This window comes from Zalophus californianus, chromosome 1, assembly GCF_009762305.2.
Source record: "Zalophus californianus isolate mZalCal1 chromosome 1, mZalCal1.pri.v2, whole genome shotgun sequence".
Taxonomy (NCBI): Eukaryota; Metazoa; Chordata; class Mammalia; order Carnivora; family Otariidae; genus Zalophus; species Zalophus californianus.
In genome coordinates, this window is record NC_045595.1 from 38,339,773 (window position 1) to 38,365,085 (window position 25,313).

The window sequence follows — 25,313 nt, forward strand, 5'->3', positions numbered from 1 at the left end:
GAGATATTCTCCAATGTGTGTGCTCTAAACTAATGTTCATGTTCACCTATTGAGTTGCATTTATTTTTGCATGTTTGGCAGTCAGATCTATAGTATTTGACTTTGCAATGCAGATGAGATTGCTATCATATAGGCCTGCAAACAACTGGACCTTATCAAAATTTAATTTAAAAAAAAAAACCTGCTGAAAATGCCTACTTTGAATAAAGTTATCTCGAGCCATGTATTCAAACCTGTAGAAGGATTTCAGGGAAGAATGGGGCCTATTTCTCTATGCACCTGTCTACATAGTACAGTGTGTAAGTGAACAGAACAAAAATATACGCTGATTTACCCTCACAGATTTTACAAGTATAATTTCCCCCTAGGGAAACAAAATTATACCACTGACCCTCCAACTTATAATTACTAAAGCGATACAAAATCGGCTACATTTAATTTTTACTTATACCAAAAAAAAAAACAAAACACAAAAAACCTGGCAGTGGGATACAAATCATGTTTTTCTCCATCGTGAAGTTCCATAAATTTTAATGCATATGCACATTTGACCGCTCATTAATTTATTTCTGTTGATTTTAGTTTTTAGTATACATTAGCCAAGTAATCTAAAAGATATTTTTCTAGCTTTGCAGAGAAAAGATTAATAGTTCAACAGCTGTTTGCCATCATGCTAAATTAAATGAAATGTGTCAATATAACAGACAAGAAAATTAGGGAGTAGTACTGGGGCCTGAGTCTGCATTATGAGGAGCCTGGAAGAATCAGAAATCAACAACTAGCAGAACAACCTGCATTTCTTTTTTTTTTTTTCCAAAATGTAAAAATTCCGTTTCCAAAGCAGTTCGCTATTTTTTTTAAACAATCACTTTTACTTATCATATCAACTAGTTACCTGAATGCTTACTCACCGCACACACATCAAAACTAAAATTAAATGGTTATGTAAAGCTTTTTTTTAATATAAAAAGAAAAATATTCCCCTCCAGCCCACTCGTCTTCTTTTAAAATGCTGTTACCATCTGAATTGCATTGTCTTTCTCTTTCTTTCTGAAGTTTCCTATTGGTTTTAGGTTTTAAAAGTGAGCCAGGAATATGGCAAATAGAAATGACTTATTTTCCTTCGTGTCATTCTCCGTACAGTTAAGATCCCGTGAACACGAGTACTCTTCCTGGTGTGGCCCCCCACTACTGTTTGCAAGAGTGTTGCCCACCTGAATCTATGCGTTGACCATAAAGACCTTGAGCAAGACACCGATCTTCAGCAGCAACTCTGGTCTTCCTCTACCTTCCCAACCCCCACCCCTTAAGAACTTCCCACTGTCTGTGGACCTCTTAAGTTACCATAGTGCTACAACGTCACACTTTGTAGGGGTGTATTTTGCCCTTCGTTTCACCTGTTGGAGAAATAATACATGACGCCAACTGGTATGGCGTAGTCAGAACCAAGCTGCAGGTAACTTGACTTCATTTCACAAGACCGAAAATGAACAATATACACTCTACTTTTCCCACTAAGAGTATGTCCCCCCCCTTTCTTCCATGGCAGCTGAAGGAAATGATCTACATCAGGATTTCTGCATTATGTTTCATTTTACACGATCATACAAAAGGGACTGGGAAAGACAACCAACGTTTTCTATCTTAACCCTCAGTCCACCAAATGAGGGCTGAGAAGGTACTGGGTCCCACGTGTCACTGGGAATGAAAGGATGTCACAGCCAGCTCCTGGCCCACAAGGAAGGTGGCGCTTTAGTGATTTGTCTCTGGTTAGAGAAGACCTTCTCTGAAAGCCCAGGAAAAAAGTTCAAGCTTCTCATACCCCAAATATTCCAAGCAAAGGACATGTACTTCATCTAAGAAAACAGAAGGTCTAAATGGGCCAGTTTCCAAGAGATGCCTGCTTCTTTAACTAGAGACTTCTAACTCATGTGGATTTTCATGTCTCGTTTTTCAAAGATTTCTTAGGAAAACAGGAGTATATCAACACAAATTTGCCTAGCTGAGAAATGATAGTATGAGGGTCACTTCATTTTCTGCACTCGAGACAAGAAAATCCACTCAGAAATCAACCACAGAGAGTTTTTTCTCTGCTCTAATAACTTCAATATTGAGTGAGGCTTACAGAAAGAAAAAGCAAAGAGGGCAGGAAGGAAGGGAGAAAAAGAGGTAAGAGGGAAAGAAACCGGGAGCACAGAACAGGGGCAGAGTAAAAGAGGGAAGGAGAATGGAAAGGGAAAGGAGCAGCTGCAGAGTTCAGGCCTTTGGGACACCGGCCAGGCTCCCAGGCTTACAATCACTCCGGCTCTGTTACTTGTGTTACTTCTGTCTACCAAAGAAATCCACCACCATTCCCTAACGTCCCCTCCTGTGGCTGCGAGGAACATTTTACTTCCTTTCTCCTCACCCTCTGGGACTCTTCACCAAATCGTGGCACCTAACTCTGGGGTCCATTCTCCTAAGAAAAATCGAAAACACTACAAGGTAAGCCACATGGCGCAGGCAACGCCAGGCAAGGCGCGCCTTGGGAAACTGCTCCAGGCTGTCAGCACCCCCACCCCCCCCCCACCCCCAGCTGCTCCACACTGGTCCATCTCTTTTGGAGGAACTCCTCTCGCTTACCTTACAGAAAAGTAAAACCCTGGTCATGGTCATGTGAAAATATTTTATAGGTATCCCTTAACAGCCTTTAAATGTTGAAACCTAAAAACAATATTTGCTGTTTTCTCTTTGAAGCTCTAACAAAGCCTTTGTTTTAGATTTACCTTTAGTGTGCAATAAGAGTTAATAATCAAATCCATCCCAACCCCCACAAATGTTAAACAAAAAGATAAAAGAAATGCAAATAGCTATTGTCATGGAAAGTTAAAGTACCTGTCTGTATTTTTAAGTGAAAACTATTATCTCTATCAATCAAAATTTAAGAATACAATAGCGCTAATCACAGAAGGTGCTCTGACGGAGTTACTTTTCCTCATAAAAAAAAAAGTATTTTTCCCCTTAAAAACCGAGTATAAAAGTCATATACTTACAATTAGATAGGGTATTTGTAATTTTATTATTAAAAACCTACAGCAGCCTCACTGTTAATAAATGCTTCTAAGTCTCTAGACTGATTTGTACCCAAGAAGACCCAACTCCCTACATATTTTAATAAGGTTGATGAAATTTTATTTAAATTCTCACAGTTTCCAACCTGCGGGGGAACAGCACACTCTTCTGTTGAAAAGAGTTACTCAAGCAGAGGCAACAGTTAACTGGTAACGCAAACTCCTTCTTTGAGACCCTGGACACAATTCCTAGTCCCGGAAATATCTTTACATAGGACATATCTTCCTTGGGTGGCTTGTCCCTTCTTCGTTGTGGCAATTCAGTTTTGAAATTATAACATTCTAAAAGAAAGCCGAATTCTACCATCATAGCGCAGAATGATCCAAGTGCACAGTACATCAATTTATCTGAGTCTTTTTTTTTTAATCCACTTTTTGAAAAGACTGGATTAGACCCTGAATATGGTGCTTTCTACAGACAGTACGGGAACAAAAAAAATAGCAAGACCCCAGATAGTAAAACAAACAGCTCAAGATTAAAATTCCTAGAGCAAACAGTTAAGCCAGGATGCCATTATGCAGGCTGAGCCTGGATGGATGTCTCCTCCACCGTGGGGCCAAGAGGCTGTCATCTCCCCCCCCCACCCCCAAGCAAGATCAGATTTCCTTCCCTCCCGACCGCCTCTCTGAGCATCATGGCCAACCTCTCTAGTGTGCTATTAATATCAATGAAGAGACGATTCGATTTCCACTAAAGAAAACCCTTCCTATTCCGGCACAGACCTTCGGGGAGGACCCTGGCCTGGGTATAGACAATACAGCAGCAGAGTTTCACTGCTTTCTTACAGTTCCGTCTTACACACTGTTTGAAGGCTTTTAGCAAACAATGGCAGCATTATCTCCAGGAGAGTTACAAAACAGGATTTGTTAGGACAAAGAATAATAAAGCTGTTCCTCTCTCTCTCTCTCTCTCTGTCTCTCTTTCTTCCCCCACCGACACCCCCCCCCACCCCCGCCCGCCCGGGGTTCCAAGAGGCTCCCTCTGCCAGTCCAAAATTCAGCCCCGGTTCCTAAGAGGCACCTGTACTCGTCTATTTCAAGGCAGCCAGCAACTGACAAGCGCCCAGGAACCAGGACCCAGGGCGCTGGCAGGAGGCGCCCAGAAGAGCAGGAAAGTAGCCTCTCAACATTTGTAAAATGAAACAAAGTATCAGCCCTGGCTTCTCGCACACACTTACCCGCTCATGGTGAGGAAGGAAAGCTTTGGGGCCAGAGAGGCAATTTTCACACAACGGAAGAAAGTTGAGAGTTTGTCAGGGAGAAACTACAAACGCTTGGAAGCCTGCGGGCTCTCAGGGCTCCAAGCTGCCGGCCGTGTGAGGAAGGACTGAAGGTATGTGGGCTAAACACAACAAAAGCCACTGCCTTACTCTAGATTAAATATGCAGGAAGAGGCCCCTTTGCATAAACACAAACACTCAGCAAATGAATAACTGGCTCAATCAGACGCCTGCTGTGCCTTCTACCTGTCCTCTCTCTGACGAGACACCACCGGTTCCAGGGCACAAGGACTAAACAGGAGACAGTTAAATGTGATGTTGCTATAATAACAATTAAAATGAATTGCATTCATTAGTAATTAACAACTCACTCCTGAAGTGGGGGGGGGGGGGGTGTTACGGGAGAGAGGGTATAGTGCTATTGTTTTATCTCCAGCTACTCTGAAAAGAAGTTCGCATAAGACAGACCACTGGAGTTTTACCTTAGCTTGCCTTGAAATCTCTAACATTCAATGAGAGTTCTCAACAATCACTTTCTTCACCAACAATATACCTTTTGTTTTTGTGCTTTGCCACACTATAAACCGGTCCTTGTGACCTGTACCTATGAAAGGTCTATTTTATATATGTACAAAAATTTATATAAAATATAAAATACAGACACACTTCTGTACACATGCATGTACATGCATATACATGTGTATATAGGCACACATATAACACTGACACGTATTTAATTAAAGGAGATAAACAAACAAAAAACCCATGCCACTTTACACTCTTTAGTTCACTAATGATTTAAGGAACATAATTTGAGTCTTCCAAAAATACATCCCAAATGCCTGCCTTTCAAATGTCATCAATCCATGACCACTCATTTAAAAACATTACCCATATATTAGAAAGGACGCTTTTAACTGAGTGGCCTCAACCACTTATAATTTCAATTAAATAACATAATTACAGTCAACAATTTTCTCCATTTCGGCAGAAAATATGCCATACCTCAACATAATTTGTCCTTAGAACCGAGGAATTTAAGCAAAAGGAAAAACACACAGGCGCTAAGAATTCACTACTGCCTTTCCTCAGCCTAGGGAGTCATCGTACTCACCTCTAACCTCTTACTGTATGTTCCAGCTACATGTTGGTCTTAGTAACTTAATTATTTTTTAATAACTTTTGCAGTATTAAATGATTTCGATTGAAACATAAATAAGATTATGTTCATCTACTTCCTTCTAATGCCACATAGTACTATGGGGGCAAATCCAGCACTGCTATTCTATAGGATGTGTCTACATTATTACTTGGACCAAAAAGGGTAGGTCACATATCCTTCACAGCCTCGGAGAATGTAGTGCAATTATGCCAGCCAAGGGAAATAAGGCAGCTTTCTATTTCAAAAGCAAGTTCTATTTTATTAACACAACACTGCTCTCTGGCTATATCATTCTACTGCAAAAGCAAATGAATATTACTGAAAAATTTTTTTAAAAAATCACTTAACAAGCAGAAAAACCCCATCTCAAACATATATTATGGCATAACTTGGAGAAAAGAGAAAAAAAATAGTTTTAAAGATTCCCAAAACCCCCTCCAACGAATAAAACACAGGTTCTCCCTAAGAGGGGTTCCCAGAGAAACTAAAGATGCCTATTCTATTCACTATTTTGTCTTGAAATGACCTTCCAAATAAGGTGTTAGATAACCTCCTTCCACAGACGATAGTGATCTAACCTTGATGCAAATAAACCATAGAACAAAATTTAATCAGTATATCACTGTGAAAAAGCCTTTGTCCATCCCAATGGAGCTTCTAATGACTGTTTTGGCAGTTCTGGCGGGTAGTTATGCTTCCTAGCTCATCTATATCTCATACTGGTTGAGCAAGCTAATGGAAGTGCTGTTAGTGGAATCCAATATTAATGCTCTGTATCGTGCAAACCTGGATGCAACTGAATATATTATACAATTAGAGGTAGTATCTAATTCCATAGGTATTAGATACTGTACTCGAAATTAATATTTTAATGAGGAAAGTGAAATAAAGACGACAAGCCAGGTAAGGGATCCATGCATTGTGGCCCAGCTAAGCTTCTTGTGGCAAGAGGGCTGGATCCTGGAGCGAACGGCACAGACACAGGGATTGTGACAAAAATCCGTACGCAAGCTTTAGATGCTGAGTGACACATACTGATGCACAGAGTCAAAGATGTCATCCTCACGCAAGCGCCACTGGCTGTAAGCTTGAGAGAGAATGAAGGAGGGAAAAAATGGGGGCGGGGGGAGTTGCAGCGAGACCTCCAGAAAATAAACAGAGTGTACAGTTTCAAAGGCTGCAGACACAGACATTTCATTGTTCAAGCCAATTATCAGTGGAAAATAATAACAACAGATGGATTCAGAGTCACTGACTTTTCATATGCACTTCATCTCAGCGGAACAGATGATGAAACGCGAGAGCTATCTCAAAAAGGCAAAACATCTTTCAGTAAAAGAACTCTACAGTCCAGATGGGGACCTTCTAAGGCTGCTGATTATCTTCTTATAATGTTGTAAGATAGACTTACTAAAACATTTCAAGAACTGATCAGATATGATGCGTACAATGGCTTCATTATTGGAAGGAGTTGCTTCAGACTTGTGACTAAAGCGGGCAGAGATTTCAGTAAGGTTAGGACCGTAAGTTTCCTGTTTTCTCATAGGGACTGCAGGTTCCAACTAAAACTGGAAATCTGTGCACAACAGAGAATAAACCAACGCCCAAGGATCTTATGTTTGTGGTCTTCTCTCGTTTGAGTGAAGAAAAAAAGAGATGAACTGGGACCGCGAAAAGGGCACTAAATTATTCTGAACCATTCTATCACAACGGGGGAGAAAAAAAAAAACTCCCAAGCAATTCCTTATTAAAAGCATTCAGTGATAAAATACCATCTCTTACATGCAGTTAGAACATCTTAACTATCCCTTGCCACCGGTGATCGCAAAATATACTTTGCTTTTAGTAGGAAATAAATATAAAATTCAATGATGGTGTGATAAACAGTTGTATTGAATGCCAACCAAACACCCAGGCTAAAACCACGGACCTATCCCAAAGCAGTCTCACTTCACTTAAAGTCAGGCTTGCTGATAAAACACAATAGGTAAACCGCAACCTGAGAAGCTGCTGTAAGTAACAGAAAAAGTTAAAATTTCTAATCAGCTAAGACTCATTACTACTGGAAAAGCAACGTATCTATTCTGTCTCCATCCATCCATTCATCGTTAATTCTACATTTATAATTTCGCAAAAATCTTTCTCTGAATTGACATGTCATTGAAATCAGTGTGCTAAAGAAAAAAGAAAAGCTGCTCCTCCCACTGTTTACTAACATACTTACCATTTTAAAAAATATTTTTATGAACACACTGTTGACTTCACAAGTTTATAACGTAAGTTAAAAAAAATTTTTTTTTAAGAGCAAGGCTTTTCTTTCAAAGTACTCTGACAAAAAAGTAAATGCAGAGCAGAACATACAAGCATGAAGAAAATATCGCCAAGGGCAAAATTCTGCAACTGCTTTAAGAAGCAAACAAGAACACAAAAGATGTGTAATATAACCATCTGGCTCTCCTCATACTGTATCAATGCCTCAACTTTATCCCCCACCCCCTTAGCCAGCCCACACCAATGCCACAAAACCAAATGGCTTCACTTATGTTTCCTGCATAGCAAATTTACACAATGCACTGAGAATGCAAAAGTTGATTTTTACACATAAACTAGTATCTTTTTTTTTAAAGATTTTATTTATTTATTTATTTGACAGAGAGAGACACAGCGTGAGAGGGAACACAAGCAGAGGAAGTGGGAGAGGGAGAAGCAGGCCTCCCGCTGAGCAGGGAGCCCGATGAGGGGCTCGAACCCAGGGCCCTGGGATCATGACCTGAGCCGAAGGCAGTCGCTTAACCAACTGAGCCACCCAGGCGCCCCCATAAACTAGTATCTTAAAATTTCCCCCCACTTCAACTATTTTGTTGAACCTCACTGTGATAAAGATGTCCCCACAGGTATAGATATGCTTAGCCTCAGGAGAAGCCCCCCTGAAAACTTTAATCTCTACCCTCCTGTGTTTTCTGTTATAATCAGACACTAGATGTGGACATCTGAAAGATGAATTCTGAAATTATTCCAATTAAACCTTTACTTTTTTGGTTCATCTTGCTCTAAATTGTGGGTTGTTTCCCCTACTTATTACTTGAAAGAACTTCACTCTTTTTTTATCACCATCCTTGAAAGTCAGCATGCTGACAGAAATCATCCTCATTTGGCTCATTCTGCAAATATTAACTGAGCAACTACTGTGATGTCAGAAGCTTGCTGGACAACGGATGACTGAAATCATAATTTTCCCAGAGAAGAGCAGAACCTGCCTCGTACATTAAACCAGGAACTTCGGTATTTATATAAATCTTCCACACGCAAGTAGGCTGAAGCATTTTATTTATTTATGTACTTATTGGGAAGGCAGATATTTGAAAAGTTATGGCATATCTGTAGGTATCCCACTGCTTTCAAGGTGGGAATTAAGACTTTTAATGGATATCTCTGGGTAAAATCAACATAGGTCATCATAAATGGGTCTCACAAAACGGCAACAATCAAAAAATAATAATTGGGAAAGAGAGGTTCTTGTAGGCCAACTCTCTGCTTTTTCTGCAGGGGCATGTTAGAGGCAGGTGGTCCGTATCAGGCAAGCACTCTTGGTTGGAATCAAGACGTGCATGTGGGGGGCCACGTCTGGTTTACTTCTGTTTTTTTTTTTTTTTTTTTTTTGCTGACATTGGTTTTGAACCTCCCCTGCATCCCTCTCCATGCTCCAGGATCAGAAAGCCGTGCCTAGTTTCTCAAGGAGCTGATTTTTGATTCCCTTCTGGGTGTTTCTGCCCCAGACCACAGAGGCTCCTGGTCTGGACAGCAGTGGTAAGTTTAGGACACACACAGCGGATCTAGCCACGGGGCAAGGGATTCCGCTAATTGTTTAAGCCTGCTCTAGTGTCTGGCCACCAGTTGGCAGACACAACTCATGGCTGCCTACCAGACCTAGGTTAACACAGCTGGAGCCAGATGACAAGCTCTCAAAGAGATTCTTCCCATGGCCACATCTGGCTCCCGGCGGCTCCAATCTGCAGCTAAACAGATTTCATTTGGTTTTTCTGGGAAAGTTTAGGCAATGGATAAAACCAGTCATGTTAATCTTGACTGTGTGCACTTCAGTGTGGGGCAAATTATCAGAATATAAACCCCATGAAGGCAAGCACTTCCTCGTCTTGAATGCCGTATGCCAGTTACCAAATAGCAGCTGCATATGGTGGTTGGTCAATAAGTACATACGGAATGAATAACACTAATCAGCATGTAAGTTGAATAAAAACATTCCTGTATCTCATTCTAGCTACTCTATTCCTATTGTTTTATGCACCATAGCTTACACTTGGGTATATATAGAAAAGACCCCCCACCCCAACCAAGTGGCTCCATAGTTAAATGTTGTGGGGCTCCATTGTGCGCATGTCGACCCATGGAGAAAGACACACAAGAATGAACCCACTCACATAGTCGGTCCGGTGGGAAAACCCCCCAAAAATCCTTCCCTGAAAATAACAGTCTCCCAGAATTACCCATGTCCCCGTTTTATTGGGCCTTAAACTGCAAAACTTGGCAGCTATGTGCCCACCATGCTTGCAAGTGACTCAAAAGTAGAAACTTAACTTTTGGCCACCAGAAAAATGCCAGATAATGAGACGACTTTTCCTGGCACCTTTTCATCCCACTTCCCTTCCCATGCCTCTCTTCCTGAATTCTCTGACATTGGCAGATCCCAGTTCCCTTTTCCACTCAGCTCTGACCCATCTCCCGGCTTTTCCACACCGCACCACCTCTCCAGGACCCACAGAAACACACTCGCAAGCGCCAATGTAATTTAGAACCAGGTGGGACCCGCCCTCCTGGCTCCTTAGCTAGAAAGGTTTCTCATACCTTTTGGATGCTATGTTAATAATACTGATGTCAGGGGGTCTTTAATCCTCAGGACAATAAAGCTCCACTGAATGCCCCCAGGACTTGACAGAGGACCTAAGACATTTGGCAGAAGCCTGGCCTGGCTGTTCACATATGATGCTGCTTCCCCAATACAGCAAGTTAACGTTCCTAAAACAAGAATGGCTGAAAGGGGCAGATGACTTTGACAAGCTCAGCATATGGTCTTCAACGAAGCAAAGCTACTCAGAAGTGCACTAGATGAAGCTGTTGCCTGAACTCGCTCCCTTTTCTGTCGTGTAGAGCAGCAGGGGTGGGGGTGGGGTGATTCCTCTCAGCTATGTGTTTAAGTTTCTGAGAGGTGTGCTGTGTCCACTATGGAGAACTGGGGCTTCCAGTTCCCCTCGAAAGGAGCTGCGTACCTCATAAAGGGTGGGCCCGGAAGACCCACCCCTCAAAATCCCTCTCCTCCTTTGTTCCTATGTTCTGGAATTACTTTGAAAATGGGAGAAGGGCTTTCCAGAACTCCATAATCACACTGAGGGAGAAGTGGGACAACAGGATGCAAACACTGGCTGCCTAGTCCCTCCCGGGGGACAGGCCAGAATGTAAAAACCGCCGAAAGAAAACAGAAAAAAAAAAAAAAAAAAAAAAAAAAAATTTTTTTTTTTTTTTTTTTTTTTTTTGATTTAGGGGAAAATGTCAGGGGTTCGGGGGACGGCACCAAGGCTGACCATGAATATCTTTATTTCTTAATGCTTCCTCGGGCTGCCTCAGTTAACGCTAAGTACTATATAATATCGTACTGCACAGTCCAGCTTAACCTGGGATTGTTCAGTCCTTACCAGCGCCGACACAAGCGCCTGAGTTCAAAACTCAGCTCTGCCGCTTACTGGCCTTGCGATCTCAGGCAAGCTACTGAAGTTCTCTGTCCCTCCGTGTCCTCATCTATAAAACGGGCCTAAGTATAGTGCATGATGTGCTTTTGAGGAACAAATGCATTAATGGGAAAAGTGCTCACACAAGGGCCTGGCACACATGCCACAAAAATGATAGCCACTGTTACCACAAGCAGGGATAATACAACTTACGTAAATCTCAAACTTCCTACGCCTCATCTCTGCTATCTCTACAAGCTGTTAATACGATCTGGTGATCTGCCACGCTCAAAGGTAAAAAAAAGGAGAGAATGTGTATCAGATTTTAAACTTCTTAAAAACACAGTGCTAAAATAAAATCGAAGTACTGATTTTCTCCCCCCGCATACTGGGTGGAGAAACATAGAGGTAAGATCGGAGTTTCGCCTACCTCAGTGGAGGGTAAGTCATTAGGTACGGAAGAGCTACAACCCAAGCTCAGAGTCACCTGCTTGTCCCGCCAATGACCAAAAAGAATTTGGGCGGGGGGGGACACATTCAAAGAAGGCAGGAGGAGAATCCAGCGTGGAAGCAAAAGGTATTGAAACACATTTTCTTGTACTTTTCAAGTCTGTGCATATAGATTCTGTTACTGATTTAGGATCTTAAACAGTTTGTTTATTTTTTAAATGCCTTTCAGCTCACCTTTAATAACATGTTTCTTTGACTTGGCTGAACTATGCCTCAGAAGAATTACAAGCGGGAATATGGCTGGGTGAAAGGTTCAGTGAACTAATCCACACCTGGTCCATGTAAAAAAAAAAAAAAAAAAGGGTCATTTTTTCCATATAGAAACAAGTCTCTTTATATGAACCAGGCTTTTATTTAATTGGTAAGGCACTTTCCACACCATACAATCTTTCATGAGCTTCTTCAGTGGGGTGGGGGAAAAGGCCACAGAACCACCACCCAGTCATACTATGGAGATTGATCAGTGACAATCGGGGCGGGGGGGGGGGGGGGGGAGACGGTGGAGGAGAAAAACGCACAATCAGAATAGGAAGTAGGTTTATTTTACCAGAAATTCCTCAACCAAGTTTTACCGATGACAAAAGACAAGAGAGTCACCCCCAAAATGGACATTCAGTGAGATGTCTGTTTATGTCTCTGCGACCAAAAATCAGCTTTCTCCTACACCGACTGTGTGACTCAGACTTCGAAAGAAAGTCTGAGGAAAGAGTAAGGCTTCGATGGGGAAAAATCTCAGGTGAAAGAGAAGAATGAACACACTTCAGAACAGAAAGGGACCTGTGAGGGGGTCTAGTCAAGCCCCGTCCTCCTGGGAAGCAGACTTAGTGTGGGGCTGAGGCCACACAGGTGGTGCAGAGGGAGCAGGAATGGGAGCCTCCGACTCCCCACAAATGTGGAAAAGCAACAGCTAGAGGATGTGGCCACTGGAAACATCCGTCATGTCAAAAGGACATTTTGGAGCAGGGTCCTGTGACCAGCAAAGAGACATGGAAGAGAGTGGAGGGAATCACAAAGGTCCCGTAAACTGTGCCAGCCTGTTGCATCTGAAGCTAGAAACCAAAGCTAGCTTTCTTCCATGAAGTCATTCACCTCAGGGCTCCACCATCTTGTTTTTTCCTTGGTTTTATCCACTAAGGAAATTTCTTTTCATCAACTCTGGTTTGAAATAAGTGAAAAGATGATTTCTACACCCCAGTGAAGAGGGAGCAAAGGGAAGTGGAAAGGACATGTCGCTAGAAGGCAAGAGAGTGTGTGTCTACTCCTGGATCCACTAGCAACTCACCAGGAATTTGGAAAGCCCCTCCACTTCTCCAGACTTCAGTCTCCTTGCTGGGAGAGGAGCAGTACTCAGGGATGATGATCAACTGCGACACTGTGGTCGCCTCCACGAGCTGTTAAAATACTGAAATATGTGTACGGGCTGGAAAACAGCCTTTACCCCCAAGCCCTTGGCCATGACCATGCTTCCCAGGATCTTCCCGGGACAGCGGGGAGTCCACAGTGTCCTGCTCCAACGCTACGCCTACTGGCCCTCCCAGAAGGCCAGTACCCCTGCTCTGATGTCTACTTGGACCATTACGCCAGATGTTCTGAGACCTTTTCCAAGGCTACGATGCAAGGACTCCCAGGGCCAGCCTATGCCTGGAGGAAGCCACAACCCGGGGTCCAGCACCAGACGGAAGGGCTGGGACAAGCGAAACAGCGGACCCACGAGAGACCCACCTTTCCTACCATGTGACTTCCCTCACTTGGGGCACCTGGATGTGGGTCTGGAGTCATGAGGCAAATCAGGGGAATCTTAAGGCAAATTCTTAGGGCTAAATTGGTTTTCAAAAGCTAGAAAGAAATATATCACTGTGAAACAACACTCCGAGTGAAATCCTGAGCTCTGAGGGAAATTACCAACACATGTAATCAAATTATACCTACCATGGAAATTTCTAATAGCTCATACTTTCTACTCTGCTTTTACAACTCTTTAGGAAAAGGAATATTTCTCTACCCTATGTTCCAAATTTCCACAGCAGAGTTGAGGCAGTATGCATCCTGAAATATATAGGAAAGGAAAAAAAATTCCCATTATTGTTTCCGTCAACCCTCTGTACCTTCCATGCCACCATTACTCAAAAGTCACTCAAACATTTTGCTGGCTGACATGACGCCATGCAGTCACTTGATCAGGTGTGGGGTACCACATGGTATGAATAAATACTTATCCTCAACCGCATATTAAATGGGAATTTGCAAAGGCGAGCTCTGGAGACAAAGACGTTTCTATATAGAAATATTAACTAAGAATTGACGTAAATGGCCCCACTGGAAAAAAAAAAGTTCTGAAGTAGCAATATAAACTATATTTAATAGCAACAAAAAATATTTTCCTTTTGGGAAAGCAATTTGGGCTTCTAAAAGTTACTGCCTTTCACGTGACTTTGGTACAGTATGGCTGAATTCGTTCATTTCCTAAAACACAGATGCTAGGCGCCCAAATTCTACTTCATGAGAGTTAATTTTTTTAATTCATCTTCTCCCAAATACAATACCCAAATAAGAAACCGTTTTGGTACCTTCCTCCCCGCCCCATTGTTATTTTCTTCAGCGCATGAGTATCACGCATCCCAAAGAACATATGTTCCCAAGGAAGAAAAAAAAAAAAACAGGCTCTAGAACTAATACACAATGAAAAATAAATTTAAAGCAGCCTTCTGGTCTGACATAAGAATATAAAAATGATATGAGCAAGAACAGCTTAGTTTACATACTTTTCAGTCACAGCTGCTGCTCTGAAACCACAATACCTTTAAAATGACATTTTAAGGAAACAGATACGGCACGGCTTTAGCCATGGCTAGACGTAGCTACCACTGAATTAAAGGGGCTTCTCTTTGTATGCACACACCTTATATAACCCTACACAGTGCCCCTCTTGCAGAGAGAAGAGTGATTCATTTTTAAATAATACAGTGATAAACACAGTGAGTTACAAATAATTCTCCCCAGCAAGATTTTTTTTTTTTTCCTTTTCCTTTGAAAGTCACCGGACTCAGACTCAGATCATCAAAACAGAGTTTTGAGGAGAGAAAGAACAAATCCCCTCTTCTGGGTTAATATTTAATTGGGTGCTAAAGATTTCTTGGAGAGACCTCTGCACCCCCAGTGACGGGAGCAGAAGAGGCTCCTCCTATCTCTGCCACAGATGCAGGCACTTCCCTGAATAAACGAAAATAACATACAATTAAATCCGGCTATTCAATTAATAAATTACTTCGGTGGACCTTGCAGGCCAAGTCCTATTTAATTACATAATTTAAAAAATATTTGCACATTGCAATCACTGAAATTGGCTTTGAGGTTTCATAATACACACTTAACAAATGAGTTAGAGAACAAATTTATTTAATAAATGCAGGCCTAAGTGCTAGAAGGCCATACCACTGAAACTGCAAAATCACTTAGCACATCCTCAGAAAAAGCAAATAAACTTTCCCACTATTTAGACGTAGGCTGCTGTTGAATGTCAGGAGAGGCTGGGTGATTTTCTGCATTTTCTCTGTCATGTGTTGCCTGTAAATCTGACCACTTCGAGAGGTCATTAGAATAGAGCTAATGGGCAAAATGGTTCCAGTTAAAGATAAATTAAAGATAAACTAAGGTGGAAGATGTCAAGAACCCAGTAGTAAAAACCTCTTTAGAGTAAAACAAAGAGAAGTGGTATTACCTCCCCATTTTTCACTTCTTACAATTCCAAAATCCACCATAAATTAACATGGTTACTGAATGTACAGACGTGTTCCATTAGGAAAGCACACACAAATTTAGGGGTGAGGAGGACATTCATAAAAAGGATAGAATTACATGGTGTCCGCCAAGAAGGTAGAAACCTTTCAAAGTGACTGGGTTTCTTACGGTTGGATCGGGGGCCGTGATATTGCCATTAAGTGAATTTTCTAGAAAACCGTTTGACCACTTCAGCACCACAACCTGTTCTGCCCTCACGTTTTGATGGAAACCTTTGTCAAATACAGACACTTCCAATAATCACGGCATGCTTTGCACCCACAACGGCCCCAGAGCTTTTCCAACTGCACGGGCTAACTCCTGACACCCGAAGTCTCCCGACCACCATGACAAACTTGTTATTTGGGGGGGGGGGGTCTTCTCCTTACAGATTTCCCCCACGTGGCATCCAGCCTGCTGTGCTTCCATGTGCCTGCTCTGTTTACCTCCAAAAAGCCTCTAACTCGCTGCTAACTAACCACTAGGGAGAGAGTTATCTAAAGTTGTGCGATTTAAAATTTCTGAGTAAGGTTTAAGCCAAAGATTCTAGTGAGGCCTTGAAATCTCTGTTAGGGAACACAATAAGCAACTTCTCTTCATCCCAGGTCTCCTTCTCTGTCTTCCTTTCCACAGACTTCTGAAAAGAGCCATCCACCTTCTTGGTCTCCATTTATTCACCTCCCACGTCTTTTTCCGTCCTCACTGAAGCACTGAAACCTGTCACCAAGGTCATTCGGTGTTGAGCCTTTTCTGATTTGGTCTGTTGGCTCCATCCGGCAGGGCTGACCCTCTCCTCTTCTCCCACACTTCCCACATTAAGAGTTTCTCACGTGACTCTGGCTCTCCATTATCCACCAACTTCTGCAGCATCCTCCTTTCCCCTGACTACTTCTCCCACATGGTCCTTCCCTTAGGGAACATCACCACCATCCACCCAGCAAATGAGGCCAAAGACTCTGGAGGCAGCTCTGAGGCCTCCGTCACCACATCGAACAGCCACATCCCTCCCATTCTCTTTTCTTCATCCCAACAGAGACTCACAAGCCCACACAAGAGAGCCTCCCATGGGCTCCTGCAACCACCATCTCAAAGCTCCCTCCTGCCTTTGCACTTGCTCTCCTCAAACCTACCCATAGGGAAGACCAAGTCGTCTTGAAAAATGCAAGTGGCAGAGTTTTTTTCAATTCCCAGACAGCTTTTCTCAACACTACTTCAGATTTTTGCTACTGGGATGTATCCCCAAGTTGATGTGGATATTTCATGTCACCTGCTCCCCAGGTGCATGTCCCATCCCTACTCAAAAAGTTCTTAGCATCCTAGGGCCCAGAAAGCCAAGTCGAAATGTCTGAAGGTACTCAGAGGGTCCTTCTTGATGTTGGCTGCTGTCTGGCCGTCTGGCCGCACCTCCTGCTGCTGCTTGGCTTCCATTCAACCACCAGCAGACACGACTGCGTACCCTGTACTCTCTCATCTCCAAGCCTACCACCTCCCTCTGCCCCTTCTCACCTAGGCAATTCTCACCTGTCCCACATAACTCAGGCATAAATGCCTCTTCCTCTTAAGGAGAAACGAATCTCTCTTTAGATGTCCGCCCTTGTAATTTGTTTCATGTGCATGCAATGCTTATCCTAATATAGCAATGATTTCATTTTATTACACTGCTCTAACCAGTAGTTTCTCCTGGTGACCTGTATGCCCATTCTATTAAAGCCACTTCATATATCTCTTTTCTTCCTCCTCCCTTCCTCATTTATTTTTTTTTTGGACGAGATATAAATGATACATGATATTATATTAGTTTCAGATGTACAACTAATTTATCTTCCTGAATAAATAAAGTTGTTGAATTCTAGTAAACAAAACTAATGACAACAGCTCTTTGGTTCCTTCATGAACTCAACTCTTCTGAGTCTTCGTTCCTGCCCCCAGTGAAACCATTCAGCAAGGTGTGCTGAAGCAGACTGCATCTGCACGGTATTTGTTCACAACTGTGAAGATATAAGAAAGGTTATCATGGCTGATATTTATGTGAATGAGTGGGATATAATTTGAACAACAAAAAAAATCTTAACGTTCCCTCAAAGTAAAATCACCTTATTGTTGATAATATAGTGAAAAGGAAATAGAATGAGCAAGGAAGCTATAAGGATTTAATCAAATAGACTTCTTATAAGTAAGGATTGAGATGCACTACCCACCAAAAATGCAATTACCCTCCCCCCACTAACAGCGCTTTAATTTAGACTCCGCACAAAAAAAGCTTTCAGGTTATAAGACAATTTTACATTAAGGTCTTAGATGAACCTTAATGCCATTCCCTCTCCTGGGCCTGTGGTCTGCTCAACTTCAGCTTTAATAATACGATCATGCATCCCATCTCCAGAAACTCTAACTTTGCAGTCTTCAAAACTGCCTACAAGAAAGAACTGTCATTGGTCAAACTCACGGCCTCCAATCTTTGGCAGATTTAGTAATGGTATAAAAACAAGAAACCTAGTAGCAGCCAACAACAGCCCTAGGTTCAAGAAATGACCACACGTAAGTGACCAAAGGATAAAAGCCAACCTGTGAAATGTGAAAAGACCCAGATGGGCTATAATCAACAAATAAGGCCACTGAACATTCTCTCTGGGGTTCATACTTTCAGAGACCCAGAACTAACAATATCAGAAGAAATGTGCTGTTTATAATGCAATTAAAAATAACTAGCAGACATAGTCAGATTTATTTTTCATCATTATGACGAGGCAGAGTCATTTAACTGCTCCTCCATTTCTTCATCTGTAAAACCGGGTAATGAGACCTGCGTGACAGTCAGCTGTGATTTTATGTGTTACGCTCATTGGAGGACTTTCATTTGTCTATTGTGGGTATAATGGTATGTGAGTCAGAGAAGATCATGAGTGTTGATACAACTCCTACCATCATTCATTGGGTCATACAGCAAACCTGAGTGAACACCACTCTGGGCCACATGGAATGAAACAAAGAGTAAGACCTAGCCCCTGCCCTCAATGAGTTCACAGTCAAGGTCTGTGCTGTCCCAAACAGCAGTCATTAGTCACAGGTGGATATTCTAATTAAAATTAAACGAAAACTAAAAACACACTTCCTCAGCTGCACAAGTCACATTTCCATGGCTCAAGAGCCATGGGTGGCTAACTAGCTCCACAGGGACTACCATATTCGAAAGTGTAGAATGTCTTCATCATTGTACAAAGTTTTATTGAACAGCTCTGGTCTAGAGGGTCAAGAGAGTCGAGTACATAGGTAAATTTTAACATACTGTGATAAACGATAATTTGGCAGCAGAAAAGATTTTACAATGGAGCTGATCTTCTTGAAGGATAGGGAGCTTTGTTTTTCTAGAGCAAAGAGGGAGAGCTAGATGGAGCAAGCCACATGGGCAAAGGCACAGAATCATCAAGAAACATTCTGAGTTCCAGGAGGGAGTGTAAGCTATTCTTGGTGACTGGCATATGAATGCATGGGGAAGCAGTGGCCAGAGATGAGGCTGGAGGAATAGTTAGGATCCAACTATGAAGACCTCACAAGCCAAAGTAGGAATCAGGACTTAATTCACAAAACAGAGATACTGAAGCAGTAGAGTGACCCATGGAATGTGTTTTATAGAAAACCAATCGTGTGGTGGTTGTCAGCTCTGGAGATGCACCTGAAAACTCCTACGGAAAGCTTCTGAAAATGCTGATGCCAGAGCCTTTACCCTAACTAAATTAAATCCATTTCTGGGCATCAGGCCCAGACCTAAGTCTTAAAATCCCAAAGTGACGGAAGTGCAGCCAGAGTTGAAAACCAGTGGAGATGACAAAGAACTGGGAGTGTGATTAAGCTAGAATGAAGAAGTGTAAGAGTCTACTGCAATGGTCCTAACAAATGGTGATGGCTCACCAACAAAAGAACAGGGAAGATGAGAAGAAAATGCTGATTTTGGTAGAAGTTTCTAAGACAGAATATGGCCTGGAAACGAAGAATATGAGCAATCAGAGAAGAAAACACAGGACACAACACGACCACTTCCATCACATGGCAATAATGACCAAGATCAAGCATGTAGAAAACTGAGCAGGTTAAGGAGGGGAGGAAAGACAACTAGCTCAATTTTACAGGCATTGCCTGCTACATTCCTCAGAGCATCTGGTAGAAAGGTCCAGGGGGCCAGAGGAAATGTTTGCCTGGATTCGGCTAGAGGAGTCGGCCAGAGACTGGGGTACAGAGGATCTGTGAAGAGTGCTTGCAGAATCTGTACAGAGTAAAATATTTTCCTTTAAACTTCCACCTATCAGAACAATAGAAAAGATACATGTGCACTTTCCAAGGTCTGCTCTATCCCCATCTACTCCACAGCACACACCAATGCCCACATTTGCCCGGCATCACCGACAGGCCACAGGTGTCCTGTCCCAACATTACCATGGATTCACTGCACGGCCTTGAACAAATCATTTGACTGTCTGGGTCTGGCCTTCAATTTCTAAACAGCCCAAGGAGTGTGCTGACCTAGACCTAGATGCTACCAAGATGTCCCTCCAGTTTGAAGAGTCTATGACATAATACATTCTGAAAAGCAGAAATTATACATGTAATTTATACTAATTTCTATCATTTATATATGTACTCATTTACATTAAATTACATTTACATATATTCCAGAAATATTACATAGTCCTGAGATTATATACGTACATTTCATAAATTACAGCTTTTAAAAAGTTTTATATACATATATACATTTCTCTTTCATCTTAAAGTTAGCCATCAAAAAGACACACTCAACATATTGTTTAATTCTGAATACCAATTTTGTTTTGTTTTTCCTTTTCAATGTTAAAGAGGTGGCAAACTCCAATGCCGACAGGAGCAGATGGTCACAATGATGAGTAAAAGACAAACTTTAGCCGCCGCCCCCGCCGGCTACAGCAAGCAGCCCCAATCCAGCTCCGGGCCACAGCTGCCAACTGAGAATGTGGCCCAGTGTTCTTGCACTTTTTCACGAGATCCAGGGTTGTTTTAGGTGCACTCCCTTGATATTTAAATGCTGGCAAGCAACACAAGTTAGTCTAAAACGTGCAGACCAAACACGACAGGCCTGAAGCCACCACACTGCGCTCCGCCACAAAGCATGCCATTCTGCTGTGGCTTTTAAACCTGAAAAACCTAAAACACGCATCAAACAAGAAGCTTTCTTAAGTTCCTGGGACAGTCCTAACGACATTTTACCCTAAGCAAGTCTGATCGGCAACACCAGGAAGGACCTGAAGCTCCCTTCACATTGAGTGTCTGTAAAAAAAGAAAACTACAAAATGCATTAATTCCTATAAAACATCTATGTGGAGTTGGAATGGAGAGAAGAACACCTGATAAATGAGTTCTTTGTGTACTAAATATCAGGTGTGGACTTTAACACTTAGAGATAAAAATGTGATGATTTATATTCTACTGATAGCAGCCATAGATTACTCAGTGTATTCTAAATAGAAAAATACTTTATTTAGCAGCAATATTGCTCTATTTCTTGTGTTCAAACGGGGGAAAAAAAAAACTTTCTCTTATCATTATACCTTGGTTTTTTTTTTTTTTTTTTTTTTAACGAAGCAATCTGGCATACATTAGCAGGAAGAGGCCAACTGTACAAGGAATATACCATTCCTCTCGTCTTCAAAGCATAATGAAATGTGATCTTCTGCTACTAGACCATCTTAAAACCAGTGCTTCCGTGCAGAGGGAAGGCACTGCTAATAAGAGGGGTCTGTATTCAAGTGGATTGTGCTGTACATTGGACTCAATGGTGGGAAATCCATGGGAAAAGCATTACAGGAGGCAAAGATGAAAAACAACAATAATAATTATAATAAAGTTCCCAATGATGCTTAAAAAACACCTGGTGGCAACTAGGTTTTGAGTTCCTTCTGTGATAACCGTGATGGCAGAGCTTACGGCGTTCTGCTCCCAACACAAAATCAGGAACAGTTCTTCAAGAGGGGAGGATGTGTTTGTAAACTAAGTAAAATTCAACAAAAGCATCCTCATAAACGTATCTACCTTGAGAAAAGCTTTCTTGTCATGCTCACCAGTTGTTATGTCTTAGGTGGGTAAATATTAGGGTAAGTTTTAAGCAAATCCCTAAACTCCACCAGTAGCTGGGAAGAAGGAAGAAAACAAAGGATGTGGGGACTGGGAAAGATGATGCGTGCTAGGCTGTCTGCTACAGCAGGGTTTGGGTGAACTCTAAATCTGGAGGGACCTACAGGAAGGGGTAGGAAGAGATCGTAAACCAAACCAAGAACTGCAGCAGTAGGGAGAGAAGCAATAATGAGAAAGCAACACTTACTGTGGACGAGGTTCAGCACTAGGCTGTTCTTAATCCCATTTAACAGATGAGGAAACTAACAAATGACACAGCATGGGTTTGAATTCTGCTGTCCGTTTTAGAATCCAGTGCACCTCAACCACCTTGCTATGCTGTCTCCCCAAACTGGAAACCAAACGGCAATATGGAACAAAAGCAGGTAAAGACCAAACAAGAGGTGAGAAGAGAAAAGATGCCTTCAGAAATGCTTGTGAAGGGCTAACTTTGATGGATCGATGGGGAGGAACAGCTGAAAAGGAGGTGGTGACAGCCTTGCTATCACTCCAAGGACAGAAGCGAGGCAGACTCACTGTACTGAAAAAGGTTTCCCAGCCACAACGTAAAGGTCACTTGCTTTCTTCTCAGTTGGCCAGCTGCAACAGAACTGAACTGTGATTAAATATATACTCACAAACCATGAAATCTGACCAACAATCAATTTCTAGACAAAGTTATAAACAGAGTAAACAACCTGATCTAAAGGGTAGTTCAATTCTGTAAGTATGTATACATGCATGTGTGTGTTTACTGATCATAAAGTGTGTCTGAATCTTAAAATACCTCTAATCTCTCACTCTTTTGCTAATTAGCTCTTTCCAAATCAAGTGCACATACATGTTTATTTTAGTGAGATACAGACATATTTTTCTGAATCGGAGATCCCTCCCGCAGGACATTCCCTCAACCTTCCATACAGGAGAGAAGGCCACACAAGTACCTCAAATATGGTTATCTAAAACTACACCAGAAAGTCTGTTCATGAGCATTACAGATACCTGAAATTATTTTCACTGGTGCAGTAGTTGTGTTCAAGATGTAGGATGAGCTGAAAAGATCACGAGTGGCAACACCTAGGAGCCTCATAACCTTCAAAACTGCCCTTGGGATACAGCTCTCTTGTGATACTACGAGAAAACACTGTTCCCTTTCATTTAGAAACATGACCAACTCTGCCATCAAAATGTTATCTATCACTTGTTCCGCGTAGTACACCTTTTTAATATGATGCCTGCTGGTGTATGTGAGGGCAGCAAAGAGGGACTCCAAGGAACAAGCTGTATGACTTTTCTGGGCTTACTTCCTGATACATCTCTGCCCACTTGGCAGAATTCTAGCTGAGACTTGCCTTCAATGCAACTTGGCAAAATGACAGTGAGGTTGTGAGAGGAGGAAACGCATGACCCTGTCTACTCCTAATTATGGCATCTACCATAGTGACCAAAAGACTTGGACAGATTTGGAATGGTTACACTGATCAATTCAGATCTCAATACTGAGAATGACTGGGCTTCTTGGACCTGAGCAACCAGCCTGGGGCTGTCTGATAAACTGGAATATGAACTCACCAATCCACCTGGCTGTGATGGATTAGACAGCCGGAATGATGACCCAGCCAAACACTGAGATCTCCATTCACAAAGTCTAGACCTATTAAATGTCAAAGTCCAGGGCTGCCCCAGATGATCAGTGGTCAGGAACTACAAAAACAGCCAGAAACGACTAACAAAATGGTTTTATAAGCACATACCTATTAACAAAGGATATTAAACAACATGCTACTGAACAACCAAATGGGTGAAAGAAGTCAAAAGAAAAATAAAAAAATACCTCCAGACAAATGAGTATGAAACTATAACATACCAAAATTTATGGGATGCAGCAAAAGCAGTTCTAAGAGAGCAGTTCATAGCAATAGATGCCTATCTCAAGAAAAAAGAAAAGTCTCAGACTAACTTTCCACATCAAGGAATTACAGAAGAAACAACTGAGCCCAAAGTTGGTAGAAGGGAGGAAATAACAAAGATTAAAGAAGAAATAGAGATTTTAAAACAACAGGAAAAAAAAAAAATCAATGAAACTAAGAGCTGATTCTCTGAAAAGAAAAACAACTTTGGCGAATCTTTAGATAGACTCACCAAGATAAAAAGACAACTCAAAATCAGAAATGAAAGAAGAAATGTTATAAGTTTTGTGTTATAAGAAACACAAAAAGATCAAAAAAGACTACTTTGAACAATAGTATGCCAACAAATTGGACAATCTAGAAGAAATGGATAAATTCCTAGAAGCACACAAGCTACTTAGACAGAAACATGATAAAATAGAAAATCCGAGCAGACTGATTACTAGTAAGATTGAATCAATCATCAAAATATCTCCCAACAAACAAAAGTCTAGGACCAGACAGGCTCACTAGTGAATTCAACCAAACATTCAAAGAATTAATACCAATCCTTCTAAAACTCTTCCAAAAAATACAAGAGAAGGGAACTCTTCCAAACTTATATTATAAGGAGAATTACCCTGATACCAAAACCAGACAGCGATGCCACAAGAAAAGATTACGGGCCAAAATCCCTGATGAACACAGATGTAAAAGTCCTTAATAAAATATTAGCAAACTGCATTCAACAATACATTAAAAGGATCACACAACATGATCAAGTGGGATTTATTCTAAGGATGCAAGGATGGTTCAACATCTGCAAATCAATCAGTGTGATAGACCACATTAACAAAATGAAGGATAAAATATGATCATCTCAATAGAGTCAGAGAAAGCATCTGAAAAAATTCAACATCTATTTATAGTAAAAATTCTCAACAAAGCAGGTAGAGAAGGAATACAGTCAACACAATAAAAGCCATATAGAGCAAGCCCACAGCTAACATCACATTCAATGGTGAAAAGCTGAAAGCTTCTCTTCTATGATCAGAAACAAGACAAAAAATTATCATAGTATTGGAAGTTCTGACCAGAGCAATTAGGCAAGAAAAAGAAATAAAAGGAAGGCGTATCCAAATTAGAAAGGAAGAAGGAAAACTGTATTTGCAGATAACATATTATACAGAGAAAATGCTGAAGAACCCACCAAAAAACTGTTAAGACCTAAGAAACAAATTAAGTAAAGCTGTAGGATACAAAACCAATACACAAAGATATGTTGTGTTTCTATACACTAATAGTGAACTCCCAGAAGGAGAAATTAAGATAACAATCCCATTTATAATTATATAAAAAAATACCTAGGAATAAATTTATCCAAGGAAGTGACAGACCCATATATTAAAAACTTTAAGACATTAAGGAAGAAATTGAAGGAAAGAAGAAATACACAAATAATTGGAAAAATATTCCATGCTCATGGATTGGAAGAATTGATATTGTTAAGATGTCCATATTACCCAAAGCAATATACAGATTTAAACAATCGTAAAATTTGTATGGAACCTTGGCAAGACCATAAATAGCCAAAGCAATCTTGAAGAAGAAGAACAAAGCTGGAGGCATTTTGCTCCCTGATTTCAAACTACATTACAAAGTTACAGTAATTGAAAGAGCATGGTATTAAAAGAAATGAACAAAGAGCAGAAACAGATCCATAAATACAGAGAATGAACAGATGGCTGCCAAAGAGGAGAGGT

General features: G+C 41.4%; 1 protein-coding gene across 8 annotated transcripts in view; it reads right to left on the reverse strand.

Annotated features, from left to right (window-relative positions):
- Positions 1-25,313, reverse strand: part of FOXP1 (forkhead box P1) — a 574,460-nt gene that overhangs the window by 322,467 nt on the left and 226,680 nt on the right. Inside the window, exon 5 of one of the 8 annotated variants that reach the window (XM_035728154.1) lies at positions 11,918-12,015. The exons of 6 other annotated variants lie outside the window; for them this stretch is intronic. The gene's annotated coding sequence lies outside the window, so the exon portion shown is untranslated. Of the gene's footprint in view, positions 1-4,288; positions 4,349-11,917; positions 12,016-25,313 lie in introns of those variants that run through there. One more of the 8 variants, XM_027584348.2, reaches the window with a different exon arrangement.